We start from the raw sequence: 9169 nt of genomic DNA, 5'->3' as shown, positions 1-9169 counted from the left end.
AAGTTTGAAATTTAATACACTAGTTAGTGTGAAACGGAATGTGATAGATGCATGAGTGTTTGAATTCACTTTTATCTATCCTTAGGTACACGCATTACCTTTCACCTATGGTGTATCTTTTCTTACATCCATGCATTTACTCTGCAACTTTGCAGTGACCTCACTCCATGACTGAGGAGAACTGCCCCACCATCTGACTCTGGGCTTAGCCATGTGACTTGTTTTGGCCAAAACAAAGAAGCCGAAGTAACACTGTGACGATTTTGAACTTAGGCCTCTAGAGACCTTGCATGTTTTCATGGAATTCTTGTGCTTTTGCCATAGCCAGAGAAGTATGTTCCTGGAATCCTGTTAATCAGACATGCAAGGTAGAAACAACCCACAGATGAATAAGAGAACACAGTTCAGTTCAGCTGACCTCCATAGATGCATCAGAAATATGAGATTTTCGTTTTATGCAACAGAATTTGGGGGTGATATATTCTATAGCAAAGGACAGATAGTTTGCATTTGAGATGCCCTAAACCAAAATCCATTGCCAAAGGTGGCTGTTCAAACTGTTCAAAGATCTTTATTGAAACCTACGACAAATGTTTTGTTAATTAGCATATGGGTTGCCACAAATAACTTTTTATTGATGAAATGAGCAGTGTTTAAGATATGTGGCTGGTTCCACCACCATAATTATTTGGGAATATCACTCTTCCAGAAACAAAGACTGGAAATCCAGTAAATTGACCCAAATGACAACAGTAGATCAGGGCTAGGGATACCTTGTTTCTGTGTTCTCCCTACTTCATGCAGAACTGTGTCTCCCGATCTGCCTCTATCACTGAATGGTTCTAGCACAAAAATATCCTTCCTTAGTATGAACTTTCTGTGAAAGGTGCTGGACGAAGAGCCTGAGGACAAAAATAGGACCTTCCTGAACATATAAAAAAATAAAAATTTACAACTAATTTAGTGTCTGCTTGTTAATAAATATTTGCTTGCTTGGGAAATTGTTCAAAGACTTGCTTTCACTGTGGGGAGTTATTACTGTTTTCTACAGAATATATCTATCTCTTCATATTCCATGGCACATAGTAGGAGTGAACCTTTAAATCCTTGGTGTGAACACTGTTAGTGAGTTGAAAAAATCACTTCTTTATTGAGCATTTAATTGCTGCCACAAAACCTGCCTAGACGTTTTTTGCCTTTGCCCTCTGCTGTGGCTACAAGCCATGTTCTAGCTAATTGCTATTCTCTTAGCCTTGGTCCCAGAATAAGGAGGATTAAGAAATATTAGAACCCTTAAGAGATTCCAAGGGACATAGACCTCTGTTATTTTAGCCCCTGAGGTTTGTGTGTTGTTTCTCACTGCAGCATAATCTTGACTCATACATTGGTTGGTAAAAACCATCAGAAAGAGGTGATAAAGTGCTCACCTCCCTCTAATAACCACCAGTAAATAAGAACAACTGAACTAGACAGTTTTTGAATGGCCAATTTGGCAAAAATTCGATTGAAATGTTTTTTTATTAATGTCTCTAACACAGTTGCCTCAACTGGGTTGAAAGTAACCATTGATCATTTCTTTAGTGAGAACAGGGTAACTAGGGCTCTAATTCTTTCTGTGTCACTAATAAATTGCCTTCAATATGATGGCTGATACCTGGTGACCAGTTCCTGCACTGAAAAGTGGGGAGAATATCTGCCTCAGATGACTCACAGTGACTTAGGAATCAAAAAAGTACATGATGTCAAAAAATATATATTTTTGGAATGTTAGATACATTTAGTATATTTTCACTTTAATTTTGTCTCAGCAAATACTCTGGGCCAATCCTGGTGAGAGTCTTTACACCCCAGCTGGAAAACTTCACCAGCTCACAGGAAATGGTAAGTCCCAGAAGCTTTGCACCTCGGGGCTATCGAGACAGGAGATTGGAGGATTTACTGAACATATGCATAATGCATTTCAATATGTTTTTCATGGGGGTGATCTCATTTAGCCTTCCCACAGTACATTACCTTAAATATGAGTGTTTCTATGGAAGATTCTTCATGAGCAATGGAAAATTAGGTTAGGTAAGTTGACCAAGACCAGACAACAAGAAAAAATTAATAGAACTTTTATTTCAACCCAATCTTTTTCTTCCAAATGTTTAATCACTCTTCTGTTACTAGCTGACTAGTTATTCCTACCAGGATTCTCCCTTAAGGCAGATGGGATGACATCCTCCTTCTTAGTTCACCAGAGGCACCCACAGACCTTTCCTCAGGACAACCACGTACAGGTATGCTGGTTATGCACGATGTGTGGTGGTCCTGCAATTGTGTTCACCTGAAAGCATCTCAAGGCCTGTTCTAGAGCATTGGTCTTCTCCCATTGGTCTACTTTGCTTCTTCATTCTTTCCTTTTTTTTAACCCCCTTTTCCTTTTTATCTGTTCTCTCTCTCCATTTAGCACTCTTTCTTTAGGGATTTGGTGAAAAGCAAATGAATTAGAGTTAGACCATTGGGGGAGTTAGTGAGGGAAGAAAGCTGGAGCATTTTAATTTTTATTCTTTTCCCACCAATAAAAAATGAATTAAATATGATTGATGGTAGCTTTGCTTTATTTCTGAAGGCTAAACAGTTAAAAGTCTGATAAGTGTACTTTTTTAAAATGGAATTTAAATGGATTAAAGCTTATCTCTTATTTCTTTATACAAATCTCCTGAATATGGAAGAAAGGAGAAAAAAGACGTGTTAGCCTAGTTTCACAAAAGAGAGAAATCTAGAGCAGAATCATTCAATGTTTCATTCCCCAAATATTCATGAAATGTAGACATTTTAAGCTTTTGATGTTTGGCAGAAGTACAACACTACATCTCCAAGAGAATTATACTCCAATCCTAATCAAACATGGCCAGAAGATATGCAGACATGTTCATTTTCCTTAGTATAACTTTTTCAGAAAAGAAAAATCACAATCCAGTTCATGCTGTTTAAATAGATGTTAACTTATTGATAAATATACGTTAAAAGTTGGAAATAAGGAATTAAGAAGAGGTTGAATCAGGGATGCAACAGTATCCACAGATTAAAATGATTTTTTTCTTTTTCCTTTTCCTTCTTACTGTTTTAATATCTGTTCTCAAGCTTTCAAGATGACTGTCAGAGTTCCAGGCATGACAGTGGGTTTCGCAAAGGAGACTGCCCTTTCCTGCGACTTATTTTTTTTTTTTTCTGCAAACAGAAATGTATTTGTCCCTGGAAATATGCCAATCGACGTAAATACACTTACAGACTACTGTGTATAAGGCAAACAACAGGAAGTAAACAATACTTTACTGATCTGTTGAGAGACATCTCAAAACCACAACCCCACACACAATTCAAATTGCACAATTTTCTCCCATATATAAAACTGTGAGAAATAAAAACATATATGTATAGTTTCATATTTTTGAAACTTTATAAAATTCTTCATTCTTTTCATTTTGGCCTCTGAATCAAAACAAAGAAAAAGACATCTATGAAAGTCATTTCCTTTTGTTTTCCCACCATACTCCTTCCATCATGCCCTCCCAACGCCCCCCCCACACACACACACACCACTGAAGTATGGTCTTAGTTGCTGAATGACAAAGGATCCATTTACACTGAATTGGACACAAAGAAAAATACATCCAAGTAAACCAGAGAGGAGGTAGTTGCTGGAAATCTTGAGCAGATCTTGAAAGAGAGAGAAGAAAGCAAAAGAGGTCATCAGGTGGTTCTATTAGAAAGAAAAGATCACACCATTACTGTCAACTTCTCGTGGCTCTCCAGGTTTCCCATTAAAGCATAAAATTCCATGAAGGATATTTTCCCATTCCCACCAGTATCCAGAATAACCCATCCTTGAAGTTGCTTCCCACCATCATCTTCAGCACCTGGAAGAGCTCCCTGTTGGAAATGTAGCTGTCTTCACTGATGCTATAGATCCTGTAGGCAAACCTCAGTTTCTGGTGTTCATCTCCCTTGACACTGAACTGGGAGGCACCCATGTTGAACTCCTTGAAGTCCACTTCACAATTCTTGACAGTGTCAGATATGTCCACCACTCTCTGCATCAGTAGATTCTGCTGCAGCTCTGGCAAGGGCATGACTCCTCCATGCTCAGCAAGCCCGAGTGGTCCAAGTTCAGTTTCTTGAAGCTGTTTCCCAGCCTTTTGATTTCTTCTTGGTCAAAGTGGGAGCATATCTCCATGGGGAAACTCACCTCATTTCCAATTGTAGACACAGACTTACTTTTTAGGGATAAGGCAATCTTTTCCAGAAGCACTATCTACAGACACCCAGAGGACTTATTGGTCTGTATCACATCCCACACTCATACCCAAACCAAATAGATTGAATCACTATTTATGCTTAAGATTGGGAAAGGGTCATCATCCCTGAGAAGACTGTATCTAAGCTAAACTGTGCTCTGTAAACAAGGAAAAAAGGCTAATATTCATAGTATAAGCAAGCAACAATGACTGCTATAGCATTTAAATTTGTTTCCATATTATAGTTGCTCTTTATTGGCATCATTCCTTGAGAAGCTCATGAGAGCATATGGATGAAGTGTGTTTGAAAGAGGAGAGAAAGGAGAATTTGTTTTTTATTGTTAGGTTCCTCAAACTCATGGAAAGTGCCTTCTTTCAATTTAGGAATGCAATTGAGAAATCACATTTTGTTACAGGTAGCAAAGAAAATAATGAATTACTGTATTTCATTCCTACCCAACTTACTTGATTACTGCATTTCTTATTTGTTCTTTCTCTTTTTCATTATCTACAGTTTTCACATATTTAATTTAGAGATGACACCTTGTTTCATTTTGCAGCCCACACATAGCAATAGCATAATCATAAGTTTAATTCATTCTTTGATTAACCATGGGTATGTATTATCAAATATAGTACGTTAGTTAGAGAAAAATCACTTTGGGCAAAGTATATGTATATGTGTGTGTTGTAGAGGAGGATGGTTGTTGGTGAAGGACCCAATCTCCTTAAAGAGAAGAGCAACGTTCAGAAGACGTTCACATTGCTGCAGGAAACAATGAAAAGAAGGAAACATTAGTCAAGGGTGAAAGGCACCATATGTCCTCCACCACCTAGGCACAACAGGGAGTCAACTTAATGGCTGTCTTAATGCACCCTGCTGTGAGCAGGTATCGGAGGACATATGGTATATTTCACCCTGAACTGTGAATTTCCTGAGACAGCTGTAATGTTCTTTTAATGTAGTCTGTGTGGGCTATTATATATAAGCAAAGATGTTTAAGCCATCCTCCTTTCTCCCACTCACAGTAATCAAAGGACATTTATACATTGTTAATAAAGGCTTCTAAGTATTGAAATTTTTCCCATTTTGAAATCGTTACCTGCCCAACATCCTCCCTTTTCCTTTCCCCCTCTCTCTGCAAATCTTTTTTTCTCTCTCTCTCCATTTCTTGATCCTACTTTCTCTCCCTCTGCTCCTATTTTTCCTAGTTAGCAAAGGGACTATTGACAATTTGGGTGGGAGCAAGTCATTCATGTTGCTTTTAAAGTGGCAACCTACATATAAAAAACAGATATTACAAAAATATGTAATGAAATATGGAGCTCAATCCCAAATTTGGGATTTCCAATATATTAGTAAAAGCATGTAGCTGTGTTCATTTTCTCATGGAGAGTAATTTTTCTCCTTAGGGACATTTTACAAGAGTTCTGAATTCAATACAGCCAGTTCCGATTTGTAACCTGTGTCTTAGAAAGGGTTTAATGGCATCCTTTGATTCAGGCAATAAAAAAACCCCAATTTTGAGATAGAAAAAAATTATCTGGCCATCCACTGTCAGCTCAGAGGTTGCTGATAATAAATTAAACTGAATAGGTACAGATTAGGCTAAAATTTCTTCCATTTTTATATATAGCATATATGGTACATATATATATATTTGTGTGTGTGTGTGTGTGTGTGTGTGTTTGTAAAGAGGTTCTTAGACCACAACTTATGCTGTAAGTACATAAAAATATCTTAACATTGGCCAAATGGTTTCCTATAAAAGTTAAATCATTAAACCTAACTCTACAATTGTAATTTATGCTACTTAATGGCTAAGAAAAGTTTATTTTTGCTTAATTTTTGATAATCGGATTAAACAAGTAAAATGAAGCAAATGAAATATGAAATGGGAGTACTTAAAAAAACACATTTCTTGGTTGGCATAAGAATTTTTAAAGATTTGTACAAATTCTTTATGATAAGCAATTTTTTATGTATTCTTTAGAATAGGACCAAGTTATCAGTATTCATCACTCAGGATCTTTTTGCTTTATGAGATATCCTTTTAAAAGTATTCTATAATTTTTATTTAACAGGACTGGATTTTCTCTTTTCGTTAATTAGCCCAAGCAGGTTTTTTGTTTTTTTTTTTTTTTTTTTGCTCTTGATTTGCATCACGTTACTTCAAAATTGACAATCCCTCATGATAAACAACATATGGGGAATACTGAAGCATCTCAATTGGTAAGTCAAAACCTTGGCTTCTCAACTTGGCTCTGCACTTACCATGGGCAAAAAATTTAACTTCCCTAGTTTCTAATTCCATAATCCACAAATTAAGAGTGTATATAGAGACCAGCACATCTCAAATTTTAATGAACACACATATCATCTGGGATCTTGTTAAAAACATATATTCTGAGTTTATGTCTGGGGTGGGGAGATGCTGGGGGTTATGTAGGAGGTGCTCACCCAACTTTGATTTCTGGCTTCACAACAGAGGCCCCCTTGGAGATCTATAAAAATACCAGTGCCAGGCTCCAATTTAGACAACTGAATGAAACTCTTGATGTGGGGTCAAGGCATCAATGTTATTAAAGCTGCTCTGGTGATTCAAATATGGAGCCAGTATTAAAAACAACTGCATGAGGTGTTCCCTGTATTCCCTTCAAGCCCTACATTGACCTTAGAAGATAGGATATATTTTCTGAAAAACATGCATTCTACTGCAAAAAAAAGGGACAACTGGTCATCTATAGGAGATTGGATAATGAAATGGATAATTTCTCAGATCGTGAATTTACATTATTTCTAAGTGTCTCACTGAAAGTTCAGTGCAAAACAAGAAAACTGAAAAAATAGAATTGACTATTACCAAGAGTAGCAAAAGGAGACCAGGAATCCACTTACAAAATGTTTTGGCTTTGTAGAAAATTTGCAACATGAAGCAAAGAAGAGATAAAAGTCAAGACCTCATTAATTAATTCTGAGAAAAGTCACATGTAATTGCCAGCTGTGTGGGATAAATATCCATATCTGTGTGGCTTGTGAAGGTGAAAATGGGTCTGATCTAGTATAAGCCCCTGGCCACAAAAGTATGTCCAGTTAATCTTAGTTGCTCTAGTAACCCTTTGGCCCCTTAGGACAGAGTGTGTCTTTAAACTCACATAACTACAATAACAAACAACTCCCATTCCCTAATTCACTGCTCACCCCTCCCCGTTAGTTTTCTTCTTGATACACTTTACCTTCTGGTATGTCAAGGTACATATTTCCTTTATTTGCATCAAAATGTAGGAACAGAAACTTTTGACTTATTTTCCTTATTTTACTTCATGGTGCCTGGAGCAGTGTTTAGCACCTTATATCTGTGTTGGATAAATATTTGATGAACGAATAAATAAGCGAAAGAAGCTACTTAGAATAATTAACAAAATATGATCAAGCACAGTAAGAAGGAAGGATACAGACTGTAACTGTAGAAAATCTAAAGGTAAATTCTGACTCTTCCTACTGAGTCTGGGAATCTTTATATTGTTTATATGTGAAAGCCTGGCCTTATACTCTATTGTACCTTAATTAATTTTAAAATGTTTTTAACATAATGCTATTAGTAAGAGGAAAAATCTAATTTTAAAAATTCTTCAAACCCTTAAAGTTTTATAAATAAAATATTTCAAATGCCATACCAAGTAGTTAATAAACGCTTGAAGTCTTTAACTGACTTCAACTGCAGAAATTTACTTTGCATATTTGTAAAGTGAACTAGAAGATCTTCAAACTGTGGGGGAGTTTTGCCTTCTCACAGAACGCACGGTTTTCTGATTAGTTATTACACTACTCTCAGACGGCACAGTTGATTCAAATATGAAATGACAGGCTCTTATTCTAAGAACCTAGAAGAATTTAAGGCGGCACTATGAGAATTCAACAATGAGCGAAAACAGAGCTAGCATTTTTTGTGTGTGCCTTTACTTTTGAGTCCATATAGTGGGACTGTTTATTTGAAGGGTACTGTGGGTGTGAAGGAAAACAAACTCGTTCCATTAACATGCCCAAGAAGGGTGCAGTCCAGTAAAAGTTGTGGTTCTTTAATGGTCTATAGAACTAAAACAAAATGAGGCAAAGGGAGACACTGGCAACTCAGACAAGGTTCATACAAATGTTTTGGTTCAGTAGGAACTTTGCTAGCCAAAAAGCCGGTTAAACAATTATAAGTGTTGGTTTAAATGATTATTTTTTAATACTTTTTATTGATATACTACTTCATTGGTTTCATTTCTCTTTAATTTCTTGTTCCTTTAAAGAAAATGCAGAAGGGAAAAGGGCTGACCACAGCAGCCGAATTCAGACTCTGAAAAATCATGTTTAATGGTGTTTCGAATGGTGTTTTGGTAACTGATGTTGCCATAGTGCATTTAGATAATTAGAACTTGCTTTTCCCTTGGCTTTACTTTCATTCTGACTTTATCCACCCTATTCCAAATTCACGTCTTTTAGTTTTGGAAAAATACATCAGCAGCAATTATCTTTGTTTCTTGAAATACTGCTGAAAGTGGACATTTGAGTTAATTTGTGTTAACTTGAGTCAATAGACATTGGAATTAAATTGTGAATTTTAGGGAAAGTGTAGTCTTATTTGTGTTTAATAATGTGGTTGAATCAGTGAAAAAAGGAGGTAACCATTTATAAAGTATGGCCTATTTCCCCTCCATTAAGTTTAATTGCAAACATTTCAGGCACAATGAATCACTCTGCCAACCTTATACTACTTCATCTTCATTCTGTGGTCATTGTGGTTACTGGTGGGTACAAGTTTTGTGCCTTCAATTAGTTGTGGGAAGAAAATTATAATCATATTTGCAAATATTGCAGGGAGCCTTTGAAAATTGCTCATAAA

At 36.4% G+C, this 9169-nt stretch overlaps 1 pseudogene; it reads right to left on the bottom strand.

Moving 5' to 3' along the window:
- Window positions 1-3762: 3762 nt before the first annotated feature.
- LOC143651406 (calcineurin subunit B type 1-like) lies at window positions 3763-8680 on the bottom strand (annotated as a pseudogene).
- Between the last annotated feature and the right edge of the window lie 489 nt (window positions 8681-9169).

The sequence above is a fragment of the Tamandua tetradactyla genome, chromosome 12 (genome assembly GCF_023851605.1).
Source record: "Tamandua tetradactyla isolate mTamTet1 chromosome 12, mTamTet1.pri, whole genome shotgun sequence".
Taxonomy (NCBI): Eukaryota; Metazoa; Chordata; class Mammalia; order Pilosa; family Myrmecophagidae; genus Tamandua; species Tamandua tetradactyla.
The sequence above is the reverse complement of the archived record's forward strand: the minus strand, read 5'-3'. Positions and strand labels throughout refer to the sequence as shown.